General features: G+C 39.5%; 1 long non-coding RNA gene across 4 annotated transcripts in view; it reads left to right on the top strand.

The window, feature by feature from the left end:
- Positions 1–25,847, top strand: part of LOC107974202 (uncharacterized) — a 386,436-nt gene that overhangs the window by 300,441 nt on the left and 60,148 nt on the right. The window lies entirely within an intron of this gene.

Below are 25,847 nucleotides of genomic sequence, written 5' to 3'. Positions count from 1 at the left end.
CACCAGACTCTTACACAAAACAAATTGGTTCAATAGACTAAGTAAACCCTAGCCTCTATTGGGGTGATAAACGCCATAGCTAGATGATTTCAAAAGCTTTTTTAGAGAGGAGAACTCAGAGGCTACCAGGACACACTGAACAGTCTCCAGAATTTGTATATAAGTTGGTACTAAAACCTATATAGAAGTAGAGATTTCTAATTACAAAGTGTGAGTTTAACCTTACTCAGTAGATCCTTTGACATTCATTCATTAACTTATTCATCCATTTATTGAACAAATATTAATTGCTTATTTTTATGTGCCATGGCCTACGCCAGTGGCTGGGAATACAGCAATGAACAAGACAGCAAGATCTTAGGAAGCCACTAAAGTGGAGGGAAGCGTTACTCCGTAATTACAACAATAATTAAAATTGTGACAACTGCATTACAAGGACTGGGCATGATAATACGAAAATACATAACAGGAAAGGTGGTCAATTCTAGAGTTAATTATAGCGTCCTATGACCAGGCTTTTCCACCCTAAAATTCAATTTTCCCCTATAACTGGCTGTTGTAAAAAGACAGCAGTGCTTCCATGGAATAGACATGGTACACAAGAAGCATCTCAATGCCAGTCATGATCCAAAAGAGCAGAGGTCCACAAATGGGTGGAAGAGTCAGAGGCTATATGCTGGTGATAGGGAATGAGGGTATGAAATTTCCTTCAGAAATAAAGACAGATAAGTTGATGGTTCCTGTATGGTCTTTTGGGGGTAGCAAGCCTAATGCTTTAGCTGATCAGAGGCAACACTGTATTCTCTGATGAGGAGAGACAATTGAGAAACCAGCAGAGCTGGTACTTGAAAGCACAGCACACATCACTGAAGAGAGCGGAGAGGAATGGTATTTATTCTCAGCAGCATGATATTTGAGCAGGGAACCAGTGACTAGAAGGAGAAATTTTCTACCTAAAGCTGAACTTGAAGCCTATGGATTAATACCAGCTAGTACATATGACTTTCCCATCCCTGAGGACTCCTTCAGCCTCCCACCTAGCTTTTTCTACTTTTACTCAGCAGGATACATATAGGTAGTTCTTAATCAATCCAGATTTGAGGCAGGAAAGGCTTAAGCTGTGTGGACTCTTTTGGTCAGCTTTTGAGGGTCTGGTTGATAAGTAGCTGTTTCATTATAGAACACAAAGATAAGCTGGTCCTTCCAGTGTGATATCCTGTCTGCCAAGGATTAAGAACAAGTTCCTCAAGGGACAGCAAGTGGCCACACACTATGTGCCACTTAAAAATATCCTTCCCAACCAATCCTGAACACCGTACACGGAGGGATATATGTTTTGCCTTTACTCAGTATGCCTACTCAGGACACCAAGAGCAGTATTCGTTGGGATGGCACCAAAAGCATTTCAATGATCTCTTTGTCAAAGTTCTCATTGCATTTTCTTTGCAAAGGCCATGGGTGTCCAGAGGTCATTGTGAGTTCCGAAATTTGAGAATAGCCAATATAAGCATGCAGGTCAGAGTGCCCCAGCCCCATCATGAACATTCTCATACACAATTAAACTAAAATTTAATATGATACATGAAAAGGCAAAACACAAGATGAAAGTGCGAAAAGTTTTAGAGGAAGAGTTTATTGCCAGGTTGGGTGAATAGGGAGAGCTTTGAAGAGGGGGTGGCACATGAATGAAGCATTAAAGAACGCAGTTAAGAGGCCATGGAGTTGTGTCACTCAGAGCTCCCCGCAAGAGGACCTGCTACCAAAAGCACAATGGATTGACAGCCTCCAGCTGCCGAACCTTATCTTCAAACCCACTGCAGCAGTCACCTGAGGCCATGTTCACTTACCTAGGCTGTTCCCAGTGACTATTGGAGCATAGTGGGGCTACTATCGTCGGGACTCCTCTAATGGGCAACTCCTGCTCACGGACTCCCCATAGACCTTGTTGAGACTTTCTCAGAGTTGCTCTGTGGTCCAAGCCTCTTCGTACCCCATTTTCTTTCTTCCTCCTTTCTTTTTTTTTTTTTTAAATTATACTTTAAGTTCTAGGGTACATGTGCACATTGTGCAGGTTAGTTACATATGTATACATGTGCCATGCTGGTGCGCTGCACCCACTAACTCGTCATCTAGCATTAGGTATATCTCCCAATGCTATCCCTCCCCCCTCCCCCCACCCCACAACAGTCCCCAGAGTGTGATGTTCCCCTTCCTTTTCAAAGGTGAAGACCCTACATCATAGTCTGAATCCTCTTCCAACTTATTCCTGCTCACCCTCCCCTTTCTGCTTTACAGGTGTTCCTGTGAAGAGATTTATTTCCCCAATAAATATTTTATACATCTAGTCCTGTCTTCTTGTCTGCTTCACAGAGGGCTTGATACAGATGGGTTTCTCAGTGACTGATGGGTGGATGAATTAATCAACATGATCACAGCTCTGCTTAATTTGATGAAAATATTCGTACTCAGGTATTAGTCATGTGAGGGGTCTCCATTTGTTCCTTAATAATTGATGCTGAAGGCCAGGTGCGGTGGCTCACGCCTGTAATCCTAGCACTTTGGGAAGCCGAGGCAGGCGGATCACGATATCAGGAGTTCGAGACCAGCCTGGCCAATACGGTGAAACCCTGTGTCTACTTAAAATACAAAAATTAGCCAGGTGTGGTGGCGGGCGCCTGTAATCCCAGCTACTCAGGAGGCTGAGGCAGGAGAATCGCTTGAACCCGGGAGGCGGAGGTTGTAGTGAGCTGAGGTAACACCACTGCACTCCAGCCTGTGTGACAGAGCAAGAGTCCATCTCAAAAAAGAAAAAAAAAAAGATGCTGAAAAACATCTGGAAATTGCAAAGGAACAAAAAAGCAGTGCAGTGATATCACCCTATGATCTGTCTGAAGAGTGGTCCTTGAGACTTCTGTCTGGTTTATGTTTAGATTTACCTCAGACTCTCCGAAGGCCAAGTCCTACCTAAGGAGTAGAGTCAGCTTCCTTTCTCTATGGACAGTCACTGCACTTAGAATTCTTCAGAGTTTTCCTCCCAGGTTGGGTTCTGCCATAGGCACTGAACCTCACATGACATTATTTTGGCCCATTATGAAGACATTAATTCATTCCTTCATGTCTCCATTTAATAAATTTTACCTGAGGATTTATAGAAAGGATAGTTTACTTAAATGAAATTAAACGAGTAGACACTGGGGCCTAAATGCTTGTATTCAGATTTTGGCTGTACTACTTATATCAATAGGACTTAAAAATTTCATGACTTAGCTTTCCCAGCTGTAAAGAGAAATCATAAAATACCTCTCTTATAGAACTATTGTGGGGATTTCAAACATAATATATATAAAGTTTAGAACAGAGTATGCTGCAGTAAAGAAGTATTCACAACTATTATTACTAGTAATTCTATTTGTGCTAGAATTTGGATAATTGATATTAAAAAAATCGATATAGCACATGTTTTCTAGAAGCTTGAATTTTATTGGAAGAGACAAAAAAGACAATGACTAGATATAAATTACTTTTACATGGTATTGAGCGCTAAGAAGGGGAAAGGGCCTGCTCAACTAGTATCTTGGATGGTCAGGGAAAGATCCTCTGGTAAAAGCATTCCAGGAGGAGACTGCAGAATGTGCAAAGGTCCTGTGGTTGGAAGGAAATGACAGTGTTGAATAAATAAAAATGAACAACATATTCTTGATGAACAGATGCATCCTAGGACTTTGTGCTATGTGCACATGCTAGGCATACTGTAGCTGGCTCCTCAGGGCCACATGCAGTTTGGCCCCGTTGCCTGCTGGGTTTCATATTGTTAGAGCCCACCTGGCCTTTTCCATGCTGCAGCCCCACGCTGCACCCCTCATTACACCTGGGTATTTCTGTGGTAATTGCCCTGACCGTTCCCTGTTTATGAGCCAACTGCTATTTCACACAAATCCTTGTGCTTATCCAGACCATTACTCTGAGAAGCATCCAACTAGGAAGATAAGGGTATAAACTCTGGAGCCAACTCCCAGAGCCAGTCCCCACCATCACTTGACCTTGGGCTAGTTATCTCCCTGATCTTTAGATTACTCATCTGTAAACAGGGGATTAAAAATGTTTTCTGGGCCGTGCTCAGTGGCTCACACCTGTAATCCCAGCACTTTGGGAGGCCGAGGTGGTGGACCATATGAGGTCAGGAGTTCAAGACTAGCCTGACCAACATGGTGAAAGCCCACCTCTACTAAAAATACAAAATTAGCCGGGTGTGGTGGCTTACGCATGTAGTCCCAGCTACTCAGGAGGCTGAGGCAGGATAATCGCTTGAACCCAGGAGGTAGAAGTTGCAGTGAGCCAACATCATGCCACTGCACTCCAGCCTGGGCAACAAGAGCGAAAATCCCTCTCAAAAAAAAAAAAAAAAAGTTTTCTAACTCACGAGGGTATTATAAGCATGCAATGGATTCACATAAATAAAATTAGAACTACAGTCAACAGTATGTAAATGTTAGCTATTATTATTACCATCAACATCATCACCTTTATACATGGGCTCCTGGTATCCCTTTGGGACCGTGTCTTTTGGTGTTTCACTGTGTCTTGCTGAATCTCTCCTTCCTCTCTACCCATGGAAAGTCTCCCCCTGTTTTCTCCAGCCTGTGTGGTGGGCTGAAGACCAGCTCTCCTAATAAGGAGAGGGGAATTCAGAGCAGCATTGGAAATGCGTACATGTTCACATCCGAACACACACCCGCCACCATTGTGAGCCCTCAGTACCATCTGAAATAGTGCATTTTTTCATCACTCTGTGACATATAGAAAAGACTCAATCTCTGGTTATGTTGATATCCTTCACTGTGTTCCATCATAAATGATAGTTTTAGGGAAAACAACTGACATTTTAAATAATCATGATCTTCAGCAAAATGGCATCTAATTTTAATGCTTTCAACTGCCGCTCCTTTTCAAGGCGCAAAGCAGCCAGACTTCCTTTTCATTTTTCCCTTCATTCAAGAGATTGCTAATGTGATGACACCCAAACCATCCACTGCCTCCCACACACGCTTTGACAGCTGGGGTGCTCTCAGCTTTCTCCATAGTCATTGTCCTCCCTCCATTTGCCTCTCTCGCAGATGAGATTGAAATGGTAGCATTTCACTGGAGTTGAGACTGGGCTTGGGGGTGGGCATGAGGTTCTGCAGATTGACAGATATAATTATCACATTTTCTTCCCAGCGTGTGGTATCTAAGTAATAGTCTCCATATTTATCCAGTATTAATCAGGAAAGAGTTCAATCAGTTGAAGAGGGATATTTCTCTTTTTCAAACAAGGCTCTGCCTAGAGAACTCATCCTCTGACAAGGGTCTTCACTTGTAATATAGGGTTAGACTCTTGCTTCAGCTTGGTCTGCAAGTGACAGTTATCAACCAAAGACCCTGGGACTTCATGCATTCAATGGGCAGAGTGATAGGCTGCAGGGAGGCCTCACTCCCTTCATTCTTGAGAGGAGGGGACCAGGGAGGGACTCTTTCATGAAGGGAATAATCAGAGAATGATGGATTAAAAAAAAAACAAAAAACAGAGTGTGATTAACCACAGTTTAAGAGTTTAGTTAGAGGACTAAAAAAATACACGAGCACATTGTCTTGTTCTTTTGTTTCTTTGTTTGTTTGTAGCAAGGGAAGAAGGATCATGTTTCCTTGGTGCTCTAATGAGTTTTAGAGCTGATGTAATCTGACTTCACATGTCCCTTCTATGATGGGAAGACACCAAGCTCTTCCCAACCAACCTAGAGTCATTTGGTTAGTTAGGAGTAGTTCGAAATTTGCAAGGAGGAAGAAATCAAGACATGAAGTAGATTTTTAAACAGCTGATATATTAATCACCATTGTTCAGATTTTTGTTGTCTTTGAGTCGCAAAGGTGGAAGAGACCTTCAAACATATGTACATGGTTCACTCTCTATTCTTCCACCTCCCCAAGAAGGGCAGCCCAGTCTCTCCCTGGATGTCTTCCATGAAGTATGGTCATCCAAGTTTCAGGAAGAGTCAGAAACTGGAACGCTAAGTGACAAGACTGGAGAGGAGAGAGCCCTCCTGGATGCTCCTTCTAGTAGTGGTAAACATCACAGTCAGACTCATCCTAATGATATGGGGGCAGAGGAAAGCAATCAAATATTGAACCATTGCTTATTCCAGACCAGGTAAGCTTCAAGGGCTTTACATGAATCATCTAGTTTAAACTTTTCCACAACTCTATGGGATGAGTGACAATACTTTCCTCAGTTTCAAAATGAGGCTTAACACATTAGGAAAATCTCTCTGGGTCAGGCATTGTTCAAATGATTGTCTAGAATGGTCTGATAACAGCTTTATGCTTAGCCATAATGCCACACTGCCTTGCACACACCTCTTCATATGCTGGGATCACAAGTTCTATGAGAAAATGCAGGAGACAGAAGACTAGGACACATGTTTCTTCAGGGAAAAATTCATAATAAAAAAGATAGCATGTGTTCAGGCAGAAATTAAACCTCAACCCAGATAGAAATTAAAAGTGAATAGGCACAGCTGGTTAATTTTGATTCTCCAGTTACTGTGAGTCTTCTGAGGAGGTTCATCAAATGGCCCGCTGCCTCCCTTATTTGTTTATTTTATTTTGTTTGTAAGTTCGCCATGCAGAAAGTAGTGTCTTCTCTATGACACACCCATAAAAGTTAAATAACACTTCTATTAAAAGGCATGGGGAAGGCTCATTTCTATTTTGTTTTGAGACCTATTTACCCTTTTTCTTTCTCTAGAGTGACCATCTCTAAAAAGAATAAGTTTATTTTCCCAACAGGTATGGCAGTCTGTTTCAGTTATTGGAGATCTTTCTCTAGAAGAGACAAGTAGGCAATTTTAACCATAGCAGATTTTTCAGTCATACCTGGGAAGGGAAAAGCGAGTGTGGACTTTTCTCATAACAATAGCTGATTATGTGGCAAGCCCTGTAACAAGCAGTTTACCTGCATTAACTCACTGGGTGCTTACAGCAGTCTGTTGCGGTGGGCGTCATGGTAATGAAAACAAGAGAAAAATGCAGTGTGAAGAAGTTCTACACTTGGCCCGGGTCATGGAGTCAGAGGGTGGCCAAGCCGTTATTCCCATGGGCCTTGCTTCAGAGACAGATATGGAAATTATGGGGGAAATAACATTAATGTACAAGGGAGGACAGGGAAGCCCTGTCTGAAGGGGATTAACGTGAGCAGAGAAATGAAGGATAGGGAGGGCCTGGGAAAGGAGCTTTCTTTATACTTAAAGTAAAATTATTATTTTACTTTAAGTTCTGGGGTACATGTGCGGAACATGCAGGTTTGTTACATAGGTATACAGGTGCTGTGGTGGTTTGCTGCAACCATCAACCCATCATCTACATTAGGTATTTCTCCTAACACTATCCCTTCCCTAGCTCCCCACCCACCGACAGGCCCCAGTGTGTGATGTTCCCCTCTCTGTGTCCATATGCTCTCATTGTTCAACTCCCACTTATGAGTGAGAACATGCGGTGTTTGGTTTCTCTTCCTGGGCTAGTTTGCTGAGAATGATGGTTTCCAGCTTCATCCATGTCCTGCGATGGACATGAACTCATCCTTTTTATGGCTGCATAGTATTCCATGGTGTATATGTGCCACATTTTCTTTATCCAGTCTATCATTGATAGGCATTTGGATTGGTTCCAAGTCTTTGCTATTGTGAATAGTGTGCATGTGTCTTTATAGTAGAATGATTTATAATTCTTTGGGTATATACCCATTAATGGGATTTCAGGGTCAAATGGTAATTCTGCTTCTAGATCCTTGAGGAATCGCTATGCTGTCTTCCACAATAGTCGAACTAATTTACATTCCCACCAAGAGTGTAAAAGCATTCCTATTTCTCCACATCCTCTCCAGCATCTGTTGTTTCCTGACTTTTTAATGATCACCATTCTAACTGGCATGAGATGGTATCTCATTGCGGTTTTGCTTTGCATTTCTCTAATGACCAGTGATGATGAGCTTTTCTTTTTTTTTTTTTGGTGGGGGGTTGTGGGGTTTTTTTTCTTTTACTTTAAGTTCTGGGGTACATGTGCAGAATGTGGAGGTTTGTTATGTAGGTATACATGTGCCATGGTGGTTTGCTGCACCCATCAACCCATCTTCTACATTAGGTATTTCTCTGAATGCTATCCCTCCCTTAGCCCCCTCACCTCCCTCCCCTGATAGGCCCCAGTGTGTGATGTTCCCGTCCCTGTGTCCATGTGTTCTCATTGTTCAACTCCCACTTATGAGTGAGAATATGTGGTGTTTGGTTTTCTGTTCTTGTGTTAGTTTGCTGAGAATGATGGTTTCCAGCTTCATCCATGTCCCTAAAAAGGGCATGAACTCTTCCTTTTTTATGGCTTCATAGTATTCCATGGTGTATATGTGCCACATTTTCTTTATCCAGCCTATCATTGATGGGTATTTGGGTTAGTTCCAAGTCTTTGCTATTGTGAATAGTGCTACAATAAACATACATGTGCATGTGTCTTTATAGTAGAATGATTTATAATCCTTTGGGTATACATCCAGTAATGGGATTGCTGGGTCAAATGGTATTTCTAGTTCCAGATCCTTGAGGAATCACCACACTGTCTTCCACAATGGTTGAACTAGTTTACAGTCGCACCAACAGTGTAAAAGTGTTCATATTTCTTCACGTCCTCTCCAGCACATATTGTTTCCTGACTTTTTAATGATCACCATTCTATCTGGCATGAGATAGAATTGTGGTTTTGATTTATATTTCTCATTGTGGTTTTGATTTATATTTCTCTAATGACCAGTGATGATGAGCATTTTTTCATGTGTTTGTTGGCTGCATAATGTCTTCTTTTGAGAAGTATCTGTTCATATCCTTTGCCCACTTTTTGATGGAGTTGTTTGTTTTTCCTTGTAAATTTGTTTAAGTTCTTTGTAGATTCATTTAAGTTCTTTGTAGATTCTGGATATTAGCCCTTTGTCAGATGGATAGATTGAAGAAATTTTCTCCCATTCTGTAGGTTGCCTGTTCACTCTGATGATAGTTTCTTTTACTGCGCAGAAGCTCTTTAGTTTTATTACTTTTTTCATATGTTTTTGGCCGCATAGGAACAGCTGTGGTCTGCAGCTCCTAGTGAGATCAATGCAGAAGGCGGGTGATTTCTGCATTTCCAACTGAGGTACCTGGCTCATCTCATTGAGACAAAATGGAAAGGAACATTCTAAGCAAAAAGAACGAATGCAAAGGCTCCAAGTGGGGAAGAAAAAAATCAACTTTCAAGGAATGACAAAGATAATATGACTGCCAGAGGAGGATGTCTGAATAAGTAGCAGAGCTGACATCCCAATCCGTGCAGTGTGGTTTCCTGCTCCCACATAAACCACTTTGTTATATTGACCCAGTCCTGATAAGTGCTGCAGAGACGCCCACGTAAGGCTAGGACACAGAACTGCTCATTGATTTTGCATTCTGCAGACTTAACAAGAGTAATATCCATGGCATGTGGTTGGCAGAAACCAGATAGGAAAGACTGGAAAAATAAATTGGAGACTGGGAAGCACAGACAGCAGGTGTCAACAACTTTTCCAAATTTTTTTTTCCTTTTTTTTTTCCACCTCTGAGAAGCCTTGAGGTGTATATGAGGTCAAAGGAGGGTTAGTGAAAGGAGACAAAAACTGTGTGTGAATGCTGATAGGATTGATCCAGGAGAAAGTAAGAGTCATGGTACATGAGAAAGAAATTGATTATGTCCAGAAACATTAGTGCATTATTTGATTCTTAGCCTTAGGCTAAATGGGATTTATGGACATCTAGGAACTGTGGATGGGTGCTCCATCCCATTTATCTTGTTTTCATACTGTGCTCATTTCTCACTTGGATGAAGCCAAACATCATCAATACATAACATACACATTGCTTTTATTTGCAGTGGTTTGGATTTTTCCCCAAAGCTTAGTGATTGATTCTATTTTATGATAATTAAATGATACAATTAGCCAATTAACTTATTATCTCAATCTCTCCACAAATGTATTCGACAATCTTCAATATGCCAGTTTTAATGCTAAATCAAATGATAATATAAGCACGTAACACATGTTCCTAGGAAGTTCTCATTCTTGTGAAATGAGATGCAATCTTCTTTATATAGCAAACTTCACAGTACTTTGCCTAGTGGTGTTGCTAAATACATGTAAGTCTTTTTAAATTTCTTATTGGTAAGTTTTGAAAGAGGCTGATATGTCAACTCTGATCAATGACTCAGAGTTTTAAACATTTTTAGACTATTTTATATCTACTTTTTCTTTTTTAACCTCTTCTTAAATGTTTATGTGTATATATTTGATAATATGTAATATATCATTAATATATAGTAAATATATCTGGAAGGACTTCATTCAGAATATGTAATAAACTTTTACAAATCAATAGCAAGACTAATTCCTCAATTTAAAAATGGACAATTTTTTTTACATACACTTCAATGAGAAGATATATAAATGACCAGTAAAAATTTGAAAGAAACTGCTTGAGATCATTAATCATCAGAGAAATACAAATTATAAACTTAAATAGAGCATACATTCTCCAGAAGAGCTCAAATTAGAAACGCTGACAAAAAAACACTGGTGACGATGTGTAGCAGGTGGGATTCTCATATGGTCCTGAAGGTTTGGGGGAGATTTGTAGAATACTACAACCAATTTGGAACACTATTTGGCATTTGAACATCCATCTACCTAAAGATCCAGAAATTTCTACACCTAGTAATTTACCTAAATAAATGAAAAGTTATTTTCACACAAAGATTTTGAAAGAATGTTTATAGCAGCTTTACTTATGCTAGCCACAATTAAAATGCCTGTCAGTACTTCAATAACTAAACAAACTGTTGTATGTGTATACAAAGGAAAACTATTCCTTAACAAAATGGAGCAAACTTACTGATGCCTGCATTATGGATGAATCTCAAAAATATTATGCTCAGAAGCCAGACATGGAAGGGTACAAACTGTAATTCTATTATATGAAGGCAAAGTTAGTTTATGGTGATAGAAATTTGAATAGTGACTAAAGGGTGTGGGGACTGACTGGAATGGCAACAAAATTTCTTTTTTCTTTTTAGAGACAAAGTCTCACTCTGTCACACAGGCTGCAGTGCAGTGGTGCTATTATAGCTCACTGCAATTGCAAACTTCTGGGCTCAAGCAGTCCTCCCACCTCAGTAGTGAGGAATACAGGAAAGCCTCATTCCCCGATTTAGAAATAATCACTGCTAATACCTCAGCATGTTTGTGTGTGTGTGTGTGTGTGTTTGTGTTTGTAAAGATAATATTTTATTATTAGCATTCTCTCGTGTCATTAAAATTTTGAAAACTATTGCATAACTTTTTATCTTAAGGCAGTTTTGATGAATTTCAGAAACTTCCTAATTTGTATCATTGGGATTATCTGATCAGTTGTGAGGATGGAAGAAGACCCTGTTTACTCCATAAACATTTATGTTTTCTATGTTTCAGGCATTCTACTAGGTGTTGTGTGTAAGAGATGAATAAAATAGGATTTCTGCATTCCAGATGAATAAACTGTGAATGGTAGATGGTGTGTGGGCAGAGAACAGATGTGAAGTTGGTACCAGTTTCCAGGAGGCTCCTGAGAAACACCTATTTGGTGGTGAACCTAGCAAATGAGACTATTTGTGGTATCCTCTAATCCTCTAATTTTTTCACTTCCACTGACCTCACTTTCCAGCAAATACTAGGATGTGTGGGCCTCTGAATCTCCGTGCTGAAAACTTTCCTAATGAATAATGTATTAGTCTTCCCAGTCTGCTATGATAAAGTACTCCAGACTTGCCTTAACACACACACACACACACACAAACACACACACACACGTAGTTGTTGGTCCTTTTTTTTTTGTTTTATTTTACTTCACGTTCTGGGATACATGTGCAGAATGTACAGGTTTATTACATAGGTATACGTGTGCCATGGTGGTTTGCTGCACTTACTGACCAGTCCTCTAAGTTACCTCCTGTCACCTCCCACCCCCAAATAGCCCCTGGCGTGTGTTGTTTCCCTCCCTGTGTCCATGTACTCTCGTTGTTTAACTCCCACTTATGAGTGAGAACATGTGGTGGTTTGTTTTTTGTTCCTGTGCTAGTTTGCTGAGGATGATGCCTTCCAGCTTCATCCATGTCCCTGCAAAAGACATGATCTCATTCCTTTTTATGGCTGCATAGTATTCCATAATGTACACATACCACATTCACATTTTCTTTATCCAGCCTATCACTGATGGGCATTTGGGTTGGTTCTATGATTTTGCTATTGGAAATAGTGCTGCAATAAACATAAATGTGCATGTGTCTTTATAGTAGAATGATTTGAACTAATTTACATTCCCAGTGCTTGTGATTTTAGCACGTTGATTTTGTATCCTGAGACTTTGCTAAAGTTGCTTAGCAGCTTAAGGAGTTTTGGGGCAAAGATGATGAGGGTTTCTAAATATAAAATCATGTCGTCTGCAAACAGAGACAATTTGATTTCCTCTCTTCCTATTTGAATACTCTTTATTTCTTTCTCTTGCCTGATAGTAGAATGGTTTATATTCCTTTGGGTATATACCCAGTAATGGGATTGCTAGGTCAAATCGTATTTCTGGTTCTAGATCCTTGAGGAATTGCCGTACTGTCTTCCACAATGGTTGAACTAATTTACATTCCCAACAACAGTGTAAAAGCATTCCTATTTCTCCCCAGCCTCACCAGCATCTAATGTTTCTTGACTTTTTAATAATCACCATTCTGACTGGCATGAGATGGTATCTCATTGTGGTTTTGATTTGCATTTCTCTAATGATCAGTGATGTTGAGCTTTTTTTTCATATGTTTCTTGGCTGCATACATGTCTTCTTTTGAAAAGTATCTGTTTATATCCTTTGCTCACTTTTTGATGGTTTTTTTTCTTGTAAATTTGTTTGAATTTCTTGTAAATTCTGAATATTAGGCCTTTTTCAAATGGGTGGATTGCAAAAAGTTTCTCCCATTCTGTAGGTTGCCTGTTCACTCTGATGATAGTTTCTTTTTCTGTGCAGAAGCTCTTTAGTTTAATTAGATCCTGTCAATTTTGGCTTTTGTTACAATTGCTTTTGGCGTTTTTGTCATGAATTCTTTGCCCATGCCTATGTCCTGAATGGTATTGTCCAGGCTTTCTTCTAAGGTTTTTATGGTTTGGGGTTTAACATTTATGTTTTAAATACATCTTTAGTTATTTTTTTATGTAAGGTGTAAGGAGGCGTCTAGTTTCAGTTTTCTGCATATGGCTAGCCAGTTTTCCCAGCACCACTTATTGAATAGGAGATCCTTTCCTCATTGGTTGTTTTTGTCAGGTTTGTCAAAGATCAGATGGTTGTAGATGTGTTGTGTCATTTCTGAGGTCTCTCTTCAGTTCCATTGGTCTACATATCTATTTTGGTACCAGTACCGTGCCCTTTTAGTTACTGTAGCCTTGTAGTATAGTTTGAAGTCAGGTAGTGTGATCCCTCCGGTTTTGTTCTTTTTGCTTACAATTGTCTTGGCTATATGGGGTCTTCTTTGTTTCCATATGAAGTTTAAAGTAGTATTTTCTAATTCTGTGAAAAATATCAATGGTAGTTTGATGGGAATAGCATTGAATCTATAAATTACTTTGGGTGGTATGGCTATTTTCAGGATATTGATTTTTCCTATTCATGAGGATGGAATGTTTTTCCATTTGTTTGTGTCTTCTCTTGTTTCCTTGAGCAGTGGTTTGTAGTTCTCCTTAAAGAGGTCCTTCACCTCCCTTGTTAGCTGTATTCCTAGGTATTTTATTCTCTTTGTAGTGATTGTGAATGGGAGTTCATTCATGATTTGGCTCTTTCCTTGTCTATTGTTGGTGTAAAGGAATGCTTGTGATTTTTGCACATTGATTTTGTATCCTGAGACTTTGCTAAAGTTGCTTAGCAGCTTAAGGAGGTTTGGGGTAAATATGATGAGGGTTTCTAAATATAAAATCATGTCGTCTGCAAACAGAGACAATTTGACTTCCTCTCTTCTTATTTGAATACTCTTTATTTCTTTCTCTTACTGATCACCCTCGTCAGAACTTCCAATACTATGTTGAGTAAGAGGTGAGAGAGGGCATCCTTGCCTTGTGCCAGTTTTCACAGAGAATGCTTCCAGTTTTTGCCCAATGTGATATTGGCTGTGAGTCTGTCATAAATAACTTTTATTATTTTGAGATATATTCCATCAATATCCAGTTTATTGAGAGTTTTTAACATGAAGAGATGTTGACTTTTATCAAACGCTTTTTCTGCATCTATTGAGATAATCATGTGGTTTTTGTCTTTGGCTCTGTTTATATGATGGATTATGTTTATTGATTTGTGTATTTTGAACCAGCCTTGCATCCCAAGGTTGAAGCCGACTTGATCATGGTGGATAAGTTTTTTGATGCTGGAATTGGTTTGGCAATATTTTATTGAGGATTTTTGCATCAGTGTTCATCAGGGATATTGGTTTTCTTTTGTGTGTGTGTCTCTGCCAGGTTTTGGTAACAGGATAATGCTGGCTTCACAAAATGAGTTAGGATGGAGACTTTCCTTTTCAGTTGTTTGGAATAGTTTCAGAAAGAATGGTACCAGTTCCTCTTTGTACCTCTGGTAGAATTCGGCTGTGAATCCATCTAGTCCTGGGCTTTTTTCGGTCGGTAGGCTCTTAATTACTACCTCAATTTCAGAACTGCTACTGGTCTATTCAGAGATTCGACTTCTTCCTGGTTTAGTCTTGGAAGAGTGTATGTGTCCAGGAATGTATCCATTTCTTTTAGATTTTCTAGTTTATTTGCGTAGAGGTGTTTATAGTATTCTCTGATGGTAATTTGTATTTCTGTGGGGTCAGTGGTGATATCCCTTTTATCATTTTTTATTGTGTCTATTTGATTCTTCTCTCTTTTTTTCTTCATTAGTCTAGCTATTGGTCTATCTATTTTGTTAATTTTTTCAAAAAACCAGCTGTTGAATTCAATGGTTGTTTGGAGGGTCTTTTGTGTCTCTATCTCCTTCAATTCTGCTCTGATCTTAGTTATTTCTTGTCTTCTGCTAGCTTTTGAATTAATTTGCTCTTGCCTCTCTCTAGCTCTTTTAATTGTGATGTAAGGGTGTCAATTTGAGATCTTTCTAGCTTTCTCATGTGAGCACTTAGTGCTGCAAGTTTCCCTCTTAACCCTGCTTTAGTTGTGTCCCAGAGATTCTGGTACGGTATCTCTTGGTTCTCATTGGTTTCAAAGAACTTCTTGATTTCTGTCTTAATTTCATTATTTACCCAAAGTCATTCAGCAGCAGGTTGTTCAATTTCCACGTAATTGTGTGGTTTTGAGTGAGCTCTAATTTGATGGCAGTGTGGTCTGAGAGACTGTTTGTTAGATTTTAGTTCTTTCGCAGTTGCTGAGGAGTCTTTAACTTCCAATTATATGGTCAATTTTAGAATAAGTACTATGTGGTGCTGAGAAGAATGTATGTTCTGTTGATCTGAGGTGGAGAGTTCTGAAGATACCTATTAGGTCTACTTGATCCAGAGCTGAGTTCGAGTCCTGAATATCCTTGTTAATTTTCTGTCTCATTGATCTAATATTGACAGTGGGGTGTTAAAGTCTCTCACTATTATTGTATGGGAGTCTAAGTCTCTTTGTAGGTCTCTAAGAACTTGCTTTATGAATCTGGGTGTTCTGTATTGGGTGCATATATACTTAGTATAGTTAGCTCTTCTTGTTGAATTGTTCCATTTACCATTATTTAATGCCCTTGTTTGTCTTTTTTGATCCTTATTGGTTTAAAGTCTGTTTTATGAGAGACTAGAATTGCAACTCCTGCTTTTTTTGGCTTTCCATTTGCTTGGTTTTCCTCCATCCCTTTATTTTGATCCTGTGTGTGCCTTTGCACGTGAGATGAATCTCCTGAAAATAGGACACCGATGGGACTTCAGCCTTTATCCAATGTGCCAGTCTGTGTCTTTTAGTAGGGGCATTTAGCCCATTTATATTTAAGGTTAGTATTGTTATGTGTGAATTTGATCCTGTCATCATTATGTTATCAGGTTATTTTGCACACCAGTTGATTCAGTTTCTTCATAGTGTCATTGGTCTTTATATTTTGGTGTGTTTTTGCAGTGGCTGGTACTGGTTTTTTCTTTCCATAATTAATGCTTCTTTCAGAAGCTCTTACAAGGCAGGCCTGGTGGTAACAAAATCCCTCAGCATTTGCTTGTCTGGAAAGGATTTTATTTCTTCTTCATTTATGAAGCTTAGTTTATCTGGATATGAAATTCTGGGTTGAAGATTCTTTTCTCTAAGAATGTTGAATATTGGCTCCCAATCTTTTCTGACTTGTAGAGTTTCTGCTGAAAGCTCCACTGGTAGTTTGATGGGCTTCCCTTTGTAGGTGACCTGGCCTTTCCCTCTGGCTGCCCTTAACATTTTTTCCTTCATTTTGACCTTGGACAATCTGATGATTATGTGTCTTGGGGTTGATCTTCTTGTGCAGTATCTTAGTGATGTTCTCTGTATTTCCTGAATTTGCATGTTGGTCTGTCTTTCTAGGTTGAGGCAGTTCTCCTGGATAATATCCTGAAGTGTGTTTTCCAGCTCATTTCCATTCTCCTAGTCTCTTTCAGGTACTTCAGTCAATCGAAGGTTTGGTCTTTTCATGAAGCTCTATTATTTCTTGGAGGCTTTGTTTGTTCCTTTTTATTCTTTTTCATCTAGTCTTATCTGCATGCCTTATTTCAGCAAGGTGGTCTTCAAACTCTGATATACTTTCTTCTACTTGGTCGATTTGGCTGTTGATACTTGTGTATGCTTTGCGAAGTTCTTGTGCTGTGTTTTTCAGCTCCATCAGGTCATTTATGTTTCTCTCTAAATTGGTTATTCTAGTTAGCAGCTCCTCTCACCTCTTATCAAATTTATTAGCTTCTGTGCATTGGGTTAGAACATGCTCCTTTAGCTCAGTGTAGTTTTTTATTACCCATCTTCTGAAGCCTACTTCTATCAATTTGTCCATCTCTTCGTTTGTCCAGTTCTACACCTTTGCTGGAGAGATATTGCAATCATGTGGAGGAGAAGAGACACTCTGGCCTTTTGGGTTTTCAGTGTTTTTTTTCATTGATTCTTTCTAATCTTTGTCTAGTTTCGATCTTTGAGGCTGCTGACCCTTGGATATGGTTCTTGTGGGGACTGTTTTTGTTGTTGATAATGCTGTTGTTGTTGCTTTCTCTTTGTTTGTTTTTCTTTCAATGGTCAGGTTTCTTTTTCGTAGGGCTACTGCAGTTTGCTGGGGTGGTTCACTTCAGGCCCTGTTCATCTGGTTTGCTCCCGTGCCTGAAGATGTCACTCAAGGAGGCTCCTCTATAGGGTGTCTGACAATCCCTGTTGGAGGGTCTCAACCAGTTGGGTGGCACAGGGAACAAGACCCATTTAGCAAAGCACTTTGTTCCTTGGTGGAGGGGGGTGTGCTTCACTAAGGGGAAACGCGCTCATCTGGGCTGCCGGGATTCCTCAGAACAACCAATGGGAAAGGCTAAGTCTGCTGGTCCACAGAGTCTGCGGCCATTCTACTCCTTAAGGGCCTCAGGCCCAGGGAGATCTGGGATCTGTCCCTGAGCCTCTGGCTGGAGTTGTTGGAGTTCCTGCAGGGAAGCCCCACCCAGTGAGGAAGGATGAGTCAGGGTCAGGTCTGAGGAGGCACTCTGGCCACAGTCTGCCACAACCAGCAGCCAACACTAATTCTATCAGGAGTCTCCCAGCTTTATAACCTTATCTAACCTTAATTACTGCCTAAAGACCCCACCTGCAAATACCATCATACTGGGGGTTAAGGCTTCAAAATGTGAATTTGTGGGGGATAATCATTTAGTCGATATCAGGTCATCTAGAGTGGCTTCTGTTTTCCTAGCTAAACATCAATGATAGAATTCCTTTTTTGACCACAAAAGAAATGTAAATGTTTATTTTTATTATATATAAACATGGATTCATGAAAAGTGAAGATAATCTACTAACAATTTAGTGTATATTTTTCCTTTCCCCTCTCTTTGATATGAGATATGGTTATATATATTATGTATAATATATTACATATTAACATTAATTCATGTGCTTATTCCACAAACAGGTACAATCTCCTATTCTATTCTGGCCACTGTGGTTAGTGGAGAGAATGTGTTAAAAGGTAAAAGGCACGTGGTATGCTCAGAGTCAAAAACAAATTGTAGTTCCTTTCCAAATTAAACTATTATACAAAGTCTTCAGTTAATATTATTTACAACTAAATCTGCATCTAACTGGCATTTATGTTTTTTTAACTGTGTATGCATATCTCCAAGGTAGCATGCACTTTCTAGGTTATTTTATGCAATGGCAGTATGTTAGCACTTTCTTTAAAACAGTCACTTCCATGAGAATTGATACATGGCACATGTGCCTTTAAATGCCCTACACCTATAATAGAGTCCCATGGATAGTAGACATGCATAATGTTGAATGCCTGGTGCCCTCTTTAATCATCATAATACATATCTAAAAAGGCATTGGCATTCCTTTAAGTTGTAAGAAAATACCATAGGCTGGGTGGCTTAACCAACAGAAATTTATTTTCACACAGTTCTGGGGGCTGGAAGTTCAAGATCAAGGTGACAACAAGATTGAGTTCTGATGAGGACCCTCTTTCTGGCTTGGTGATAGCTGCCTTCTCACTGTCTCATGACATAGCAGAGAAAGTGAGCTCTCTGGTATCTCACAAAACACTATTCCTATTAGATCAGGGCCCAATTCTCATTTAACCTTAATTACTGCCATATAGGTCCTGTCTCCAAATAGTCACATTGGAAGTTATTGCTTCTATATATGAATTTTTTTGGGGGGGGGGCGGACACAATTCAGTCTACAGCTATTCTTATTATACAGACAGAAAATGGGAGTGTAACAGGATGTCAGCTGCACTTTATCCCAAATGGAGATTTCCTCTTATAGTAGTGGTTGCCTACTGCCCAGTATGGGAAGGATTCCAGAGCCACATCTAGGGTGGGAAGAAAATCTGGCATTAATTGGTGGGCAGTGGGTGTGGGAGTGAAAACCAGCCATTGTGCACATTTGCTGCCTCTATGCTTGACACTGTACAGCATTAACTTCAATCGTAATCTGCAAGGTGAGCACTTTCTTCCACATCTTACAGTGAGTAACTTAAAGCTCGAAAATTCAAATGATTTACCCAAAGGCAGTTGAAGGCAGAGCTTCTATTTGAGCTTGCTTCTGTGCTATTTTATGATACAACTGGCTTAATTTGATTTCCTCTAAAATTGAGTATTTTGTCAGTTCTTCATTTTATCCTACATTTGAAAAAACATACGTATGTTGGTCAACTTATCATGCTAGAGAAAGTAGAAGCATGATTGGCCCTTAGGGGTCATCAGAATTTAGTGGTTTAAACAAAAATTAATGAAACATCAAGTAATAAGACATTACTAGAACTCCAAATATACACATTAAGTAAAAAATTGAGTCATATGGGGAAAAGACTGCCTTTCATCACCCCTGGAAATACCCACCATCCTGGAAATATCTCCAAGAAACCCCAGGATTCCACAAAACATGGTTTACAAACCATGGATTCAACTTACTCTCCTTATTCAATTGAAAAACTAAAACCTAGAAAGGAAAAAAAAAAAGTACTTCTTGAAGGTCACACAGCTAATTAATGGCAGGGCTGGAGTGTGGCACTGGCCTTCTAATGCCTAATTCAATGCTCCTTCTCATACACAGGAGTTGAAATATTTTTAAGCATCTGTCAGTGACTTTGAGGCACCAGACTCTTGGAATCACAACTGCATTATATAAGGCACATGAGGTTTTCTGAAAATCCCAAAGAAAACAAAAGGAAATTGAAAAAGCACTGTGGGATTGACTGCAAACAATTGAAATTCTTCTCACTTAAATGCCGAGATGAAAAGGCCAAGACAAGCACAGCTCTGCAAAGAGGAGAAATGAAAAGTCGAGTCTGAAAGCTTTATAGATGTCGATATTCTGCTGAGAAGACTTAGTTCCAGAAGAAAAGAAAAGCTATGGTTACTGAGCACTTTCCAGATTGGTTCCAGTGTGAATGCCCAGTCTGATTCTGGCTTAACTTGGTGTGAGTTTAATGACTATCTCAGCTGTTTCTATGGGATTGAAGAACTTTGGAAGTCAATACGGCCCATTTGCCACTTCATGAAAATTCCTCCCAGGGCAACTAACTTTCAGGCCACCAAATTTCACACCTCTTTGGACAGCTCCAAATACTAGAAAGATCATACTTATAACGAGCTAGAAAAAGAAAAGAGAAAGAAAAACTAGGTAAGACTTTCTGTGAAATCAAATTCACCACAATTAATTTTTCCACAAGCCATGCAGAAACACATAATAGTCACATTTTAGAGATGATAAAAATGAGTCAGAAAGGTTGACAACTGGCCCCATGAGGCACAGCTACGGATGTGATGGCACATGATGGCACAACTGGAATTTGAACATAATTCTGCCTAAGGTCTTTCTATTGTGTGGCAGAGACCACTGCTGAGTGCAAATATTAGTGTTCTTTTTTCTTTCTTTTTTTTTGAGATGGAGTCTCACTCTGTTGCCAGGCTGGAGTGCAGTGGTGCGATCTGACCTCACTCCAACTTCTGCCTCCTGAGTTCAAGCGATTCCCCTGCCTCAGCCTCCCAAATAGTTGGGACTACAGGCATGCACCATCATGCCCAGCTAATTTTTTTTTTTTTTTTTTTTTTTTTTTTTTTTTAGTAGAGACGGGATTTCACCATGTTGGCCAGGCCGGTCTCGATCTCCTGACTTTGCGATCCACCTGCCTTGGTCTCCCAAAGTGCTGGGGATACAGGCATGAGCCACCGTGCCCAGTCAATATTAGTGTTCTTTACTTCCTGAACAAACAGCTGGAGTATGTTTTACAGACTTCCTTATTTAGCTCAGTAAGCCCAGGAGACTTACTTATGCCCAATAAAATATGAGCAGAAGTGATAAAAGCCATGTGCAGTCCTGTTCATTAAGATGACCTATTTCTTTCCAGTAGTGGACAAAAGAAAACTCTAATGATCTTGAACAGGATGGAGTCACAAGATGGAAGGCGTTTAGACCCTTGAATGACTTTATGGAGCTCAGACTCTTCCCCAAGCCATACCTTATCCTGCCCTCTCACTGAACTCTGTGTCATGTTTTTGTGACTATATGGAAACAGGCCTCCTTTAGCTCTTTCAGTCAAACATCAGGAGAAGGTGACCATAATCACAGCTCCAAGGCTGTTTTAGCCAACACTGTGGCATTGCTCTCCAGGTTGGAACTTCTACCAGATTATTTGATGCATAATTATGAACTGAACCACACATTTGCATCCCATTCATATCTTGCTATGATTGGCAAAGAACTGCAATAGGGAGTGGAGGATGAGCTGCTATACTATCAGCTTTCCCACTCCTACTCAAGACTGAAAAGCTCATTCACCTAAGCTCCAGGGATTATTGATGGCTTGTAGCTCATCCCTCCTGATGTACCTCTTGGCTGAAGTAATAGACTTAACATGCGATCAGAACTCTTTCCAAGGCACATAGCACACTTAATGACTGGTCCAATGCTGGGTTATAAAGGCCCTGCCTCCATATCAAAGTTCAGGATAATTCTGTAGACCTATTTTAGTTCCAGAGCCACTTACCCCCACCATGACTGGATAAAGCATGTGTTGTTACTGTATAACTTCCCAATTTATCCCTTTCCTCAATTCTGATGAAAGCATCCAAAACATTCAAACTTGTATTTTTTAAAACATTAAATAACTATATATTTTAAAACCATGCTGTTATGATAATTAAAGAAGAATTTGCTTTATGAGGAGAGGAAGATGATGGTCTGATCTATGGGCTATGAATGGTAGGTTGGAGATAAAATTACAGGGGATTGACAGGGTGCTGTGTGTTTATCAAAACTTTGTAAAGTTTCCTACATGAAGATTATTTACTATATATGATATATATTTACTTATAAGTTTATGTGAGACAGATATATTCCAAGTGAGCTGGTTTCCCACCATCCTATCTAAGCTATAAAGAAAGACATCCTAAATGCTGATCAATTTTGTATGTCAATTTGATTAGGTCAAAAGAGGTCCAGATATTTGGTCATATTTGATTCTGGGTATGTCCATGAGGGCATTTTTGGAGGAGATTAACATTTGAATCAGTAGAATGAATACAACAGATTGTCCTCCATAATGTGGGTGGACTTCATCTAATCAGCTGAAGGTCTGAATAGAATAAAAAACTAACTGTCTCCTCAGAGGAATTTCTCCCTGCTTGATGGTCTTTGAACTAGAACATTAACTTTGCTCCTGCCTTTTAACTTGAACTGAAACATCAAATCTTCCTGGGTCTCCAGCCTGCTGGCCTTCAGACTGGAACTACATCATTGGCTGTCCTGGTTCTCAGGTCTTCAGATTCAAACTGGAAATACACTATCAAATAATCTAGTTTTCAGACTTTGAAATTCAACTGGAACTAAATCATCAACTCTGTAGGGTCTCCAGCTTGTCTACTCCTTCTGCAAATTTTGGGACTTTCCAGCCTCAATAATCATATGAGTCAGTTTCTTATAATAAATATTGCTCTCTATTTTGATAGATAGATAATCTGACAAATATAGATTTTTGATACTGAGAGTGAAAAACTTATCCTTAAAAAAATTTTAAGAATGAGTTTTTAGAATTGGTTTTCCATTTCTGAAATTGGCTGTCTAATGTGATTACATTTAAAGACATAAATTACTCTATTTTTATAGTAAGCAGAAAACTAATAGTCCATGATGTCATCTGGCAATAGCAATATGCAACATATCACCATTGGACATTCCTAATAACCACTTATGAGAGGCAAGGATGTGAATGATGGTATACATGATATTTTTAAACTTTTTTTTAATCAAACTAACAACTGTAACGAGGCTAGATGATTGCTCCTATGGTCATTGGACAAAGTGTTGGAAAAGAAGAATGAGCTCAGAAACTCAAATTCCCAACTCAAGTGGCCCATAAATGATCTGAAATCTTCTATGTGTACCCTGAAGAAGATCCTTTTCTCCTACAGCCACAGGGCTGAGATTCCTGAAAACCAAACCCAGAATCTCATTTAGTGACTGGCTGAGTTACAATGCAAGTTGAATTCCCACCTTACAGGGTGTCTAACGTTAAAGTGAGGGCATTGATTGCGAAAGAATAGGATACCAAAAATTTGAAGAGGGATGTGTGAGAAGACCTCAATAAAGCTGGGGATAATGAGCCTCTAAATTCTGATGAGTCTCCTTTACCAGTGGAAGCAACCTTCCCAGCTTAGTAGAAGGCATCTCTTCATTCCTGTTTGAAGGAGGGAATCCTGCCTTACTTGAGGAAATTTTAACAGCCTCTCTTGAGATTATTGTTCTGCAATACAATACATATTGTCCTCAGGACCCACCCCCACACCACCACTCTTTTCTTCTAGACTTATAAGTAGACTGAAGTCCCAGGAAGTCCCTCATGTTGAACAACATGCTGGCACCATGGAGTCTGGGGAATGTTTCTCCCTTTCCTGTTCTGTCTTGCCAGTTATTGCTGTTGGAGATCCAGTTAAACAGGATAGCTCTCAAAGACATGTCCAAAGCAATATGCTTCTAGAGTATTTCAAAACTGCTTTATTTTCCCTTGTATATTCAGCTACTCATCCAAGCTCTGCCTGGTAATCATGTGTTTAGCTTTAGTTTGAAAACCACTGCTCTGTCTCAAATATTGGGTGACTTGTGACCTTCTTAATCCTCTTATAACCTATCATCAGAATCATCCAATTCCTCTCTGAGATCTTTTCTGCATTTGGTGCATGCTTTTGATCTTGTTCACATCATATCCTTGCAATGATCTATTTGCATGTCCTTCTCCCCTGATAAAGGGGATTTCTTGAGGGCAAATAAGGAGAGTGGCTTATTTATTTCTGAATTTCCCAGGCCCTAACAATAGATCTTTTTCAAGAATGATTTCTTCTATGATGATGGAATGAATTCACACTAAACCACTAAACACATAAAGGTCAATTGAAATGGCCTTAATTGCTGCTTTTCATTTATTACTTTGTACAAAAAAACAAACAAACATGTAAAATGAAGAGCTTTATAAAGCCAAACCTGGTTATAAAGGGGAACAAGAAGATAAGAGTCTAAAAACACACTCTGTTCATCTCAAAAATGAGAGAAGCTTTCTGAAAGAATAGAATTTAGCTTGGAGGAGCTTAAAGAAAGCCTTTTCCCTCCAATTTTGTCTAGGATAAGTCTATTTCTTTCCATCTCCATCACCCCATCCAAGTAGAAGCTATCATTGTCTTACCTTTGGCTTGCTGCCATATCCTTCTAACTGATCCGCTCACATCTGTTCATGCCCCTCTTCAACCTGCTCTTCACTCTGTAACCACAAGAGTATTTTCAACACACCAGGCTAGTCACTGCAAATATACCTCTTCTCCTCTTTAGAATGACATAGGTCCTTCCTTCTCTGACCATGACTTGCCTTTTAGGCCTTATCTCTCACCATATCCCCTCAGTCTCAGCACCCCAGCTGCAACTGCTGTCCTATTCTTTCCACAGAACCTCTACCCTAGCAAATTCCTCTCCCAGGAGCCCTCCTCTACTGTTTCAGATCTACTGCACTTGTTTGTACTTAGTCAGCAGAGCTCAACATTCACGAGCAAACTTACCTGATTTTTGGATAGATGTGAGCCCCAGGACAGAAGTATTAACATCTCGGTCTTAAGTTTATAGAATCCATGATAGAGAATATGTGGTTTTACTCCAGATGCGAACACAGGGCCTGCTCCATAGCAGGTGCACAGTAAATACATGTTTAAGGAAAGGAAGAAGAAGAGAAGTAAACAAAGGAAAAAAGGAAGGAAGGAAGATGTTAAAATAAGTAAATTTCAGGTTAGCTCATAACTGTCTACTTTTGTCCTAACAAAGCTAATAGACTTTCTGCTATATCATACCATAACTCTGATGAATTAAATCTCTTTTGGAGATATCATGCATATAAAGGAGTTAAATGCAATTGCGCTTGGAATCCAAAGGATATCCTAGAATCATGTTTGGTGGTTCAGTTTTCATAGAACCTGTGGCTTTCCCTTGATTCACGCTCTAATCCTTACTCTTAAGCAGTTGTCTCTGTGATAAAACTGGACAAAAATATGGATATTCCTTTAAAAATAGTAGAAAAAGAACAAAAGGCCCATAGGATGAATGTGTACACCCAACCAAACCCTATTTTACTTGAATTCAAGTAAAATAGAACAGTATCTGCTACAGCTGAGAGAAAAAGCATATTGGTTAAACCTGAGGGCAGGAACCCACTCAAGTGTGAAATCTGGTGTCTCCTAAAAAATCTTCAAAGTTCAAAGTCAGACAAACAGGAGACCCTATAGAGAATGGAAAATCTCATGACTTGATACTTTCATTATTAATTGTTGAATTCCAATAGCTGAACTCCCAGTTATCCTAGCGAAACATTATATAACTTTTGCTCTAGGCATGGATAAGATACTGGCTTAAAATAAAGATGACAGTCAATCAAGAATAATTCTGCTAAAAATTATTCTGCCAAGACAAGCTGTAGAAAGTGGAAACAAAAATAAAGTGTTGAAGAATAAGGCATACATTTCTGGGCCCAACTGTTATCTCTAATCTAGTAATTTATGAG

The sequence above is a fragment of the Pan troglodytes genome, chromosome 3 (genome assembly GCF_028858775.2).
Source record: "Pan troglodytes isolate AG18354 chromosome 3, NHGRI_mPanTro3-v2.0_pri, whole genome shotgun sequence".
In the NCBI taxonomy this organism is placed as follows: Eukaryota; Metazoa; Chordata; class Mammalia; order Primates; family Hominidae; genus Pan; species Pan troglodytes.
Note: the sequence above shows the minus strand (reverse complement) of the source record. Positions and strands in the feature narration are given on the sequence as shown.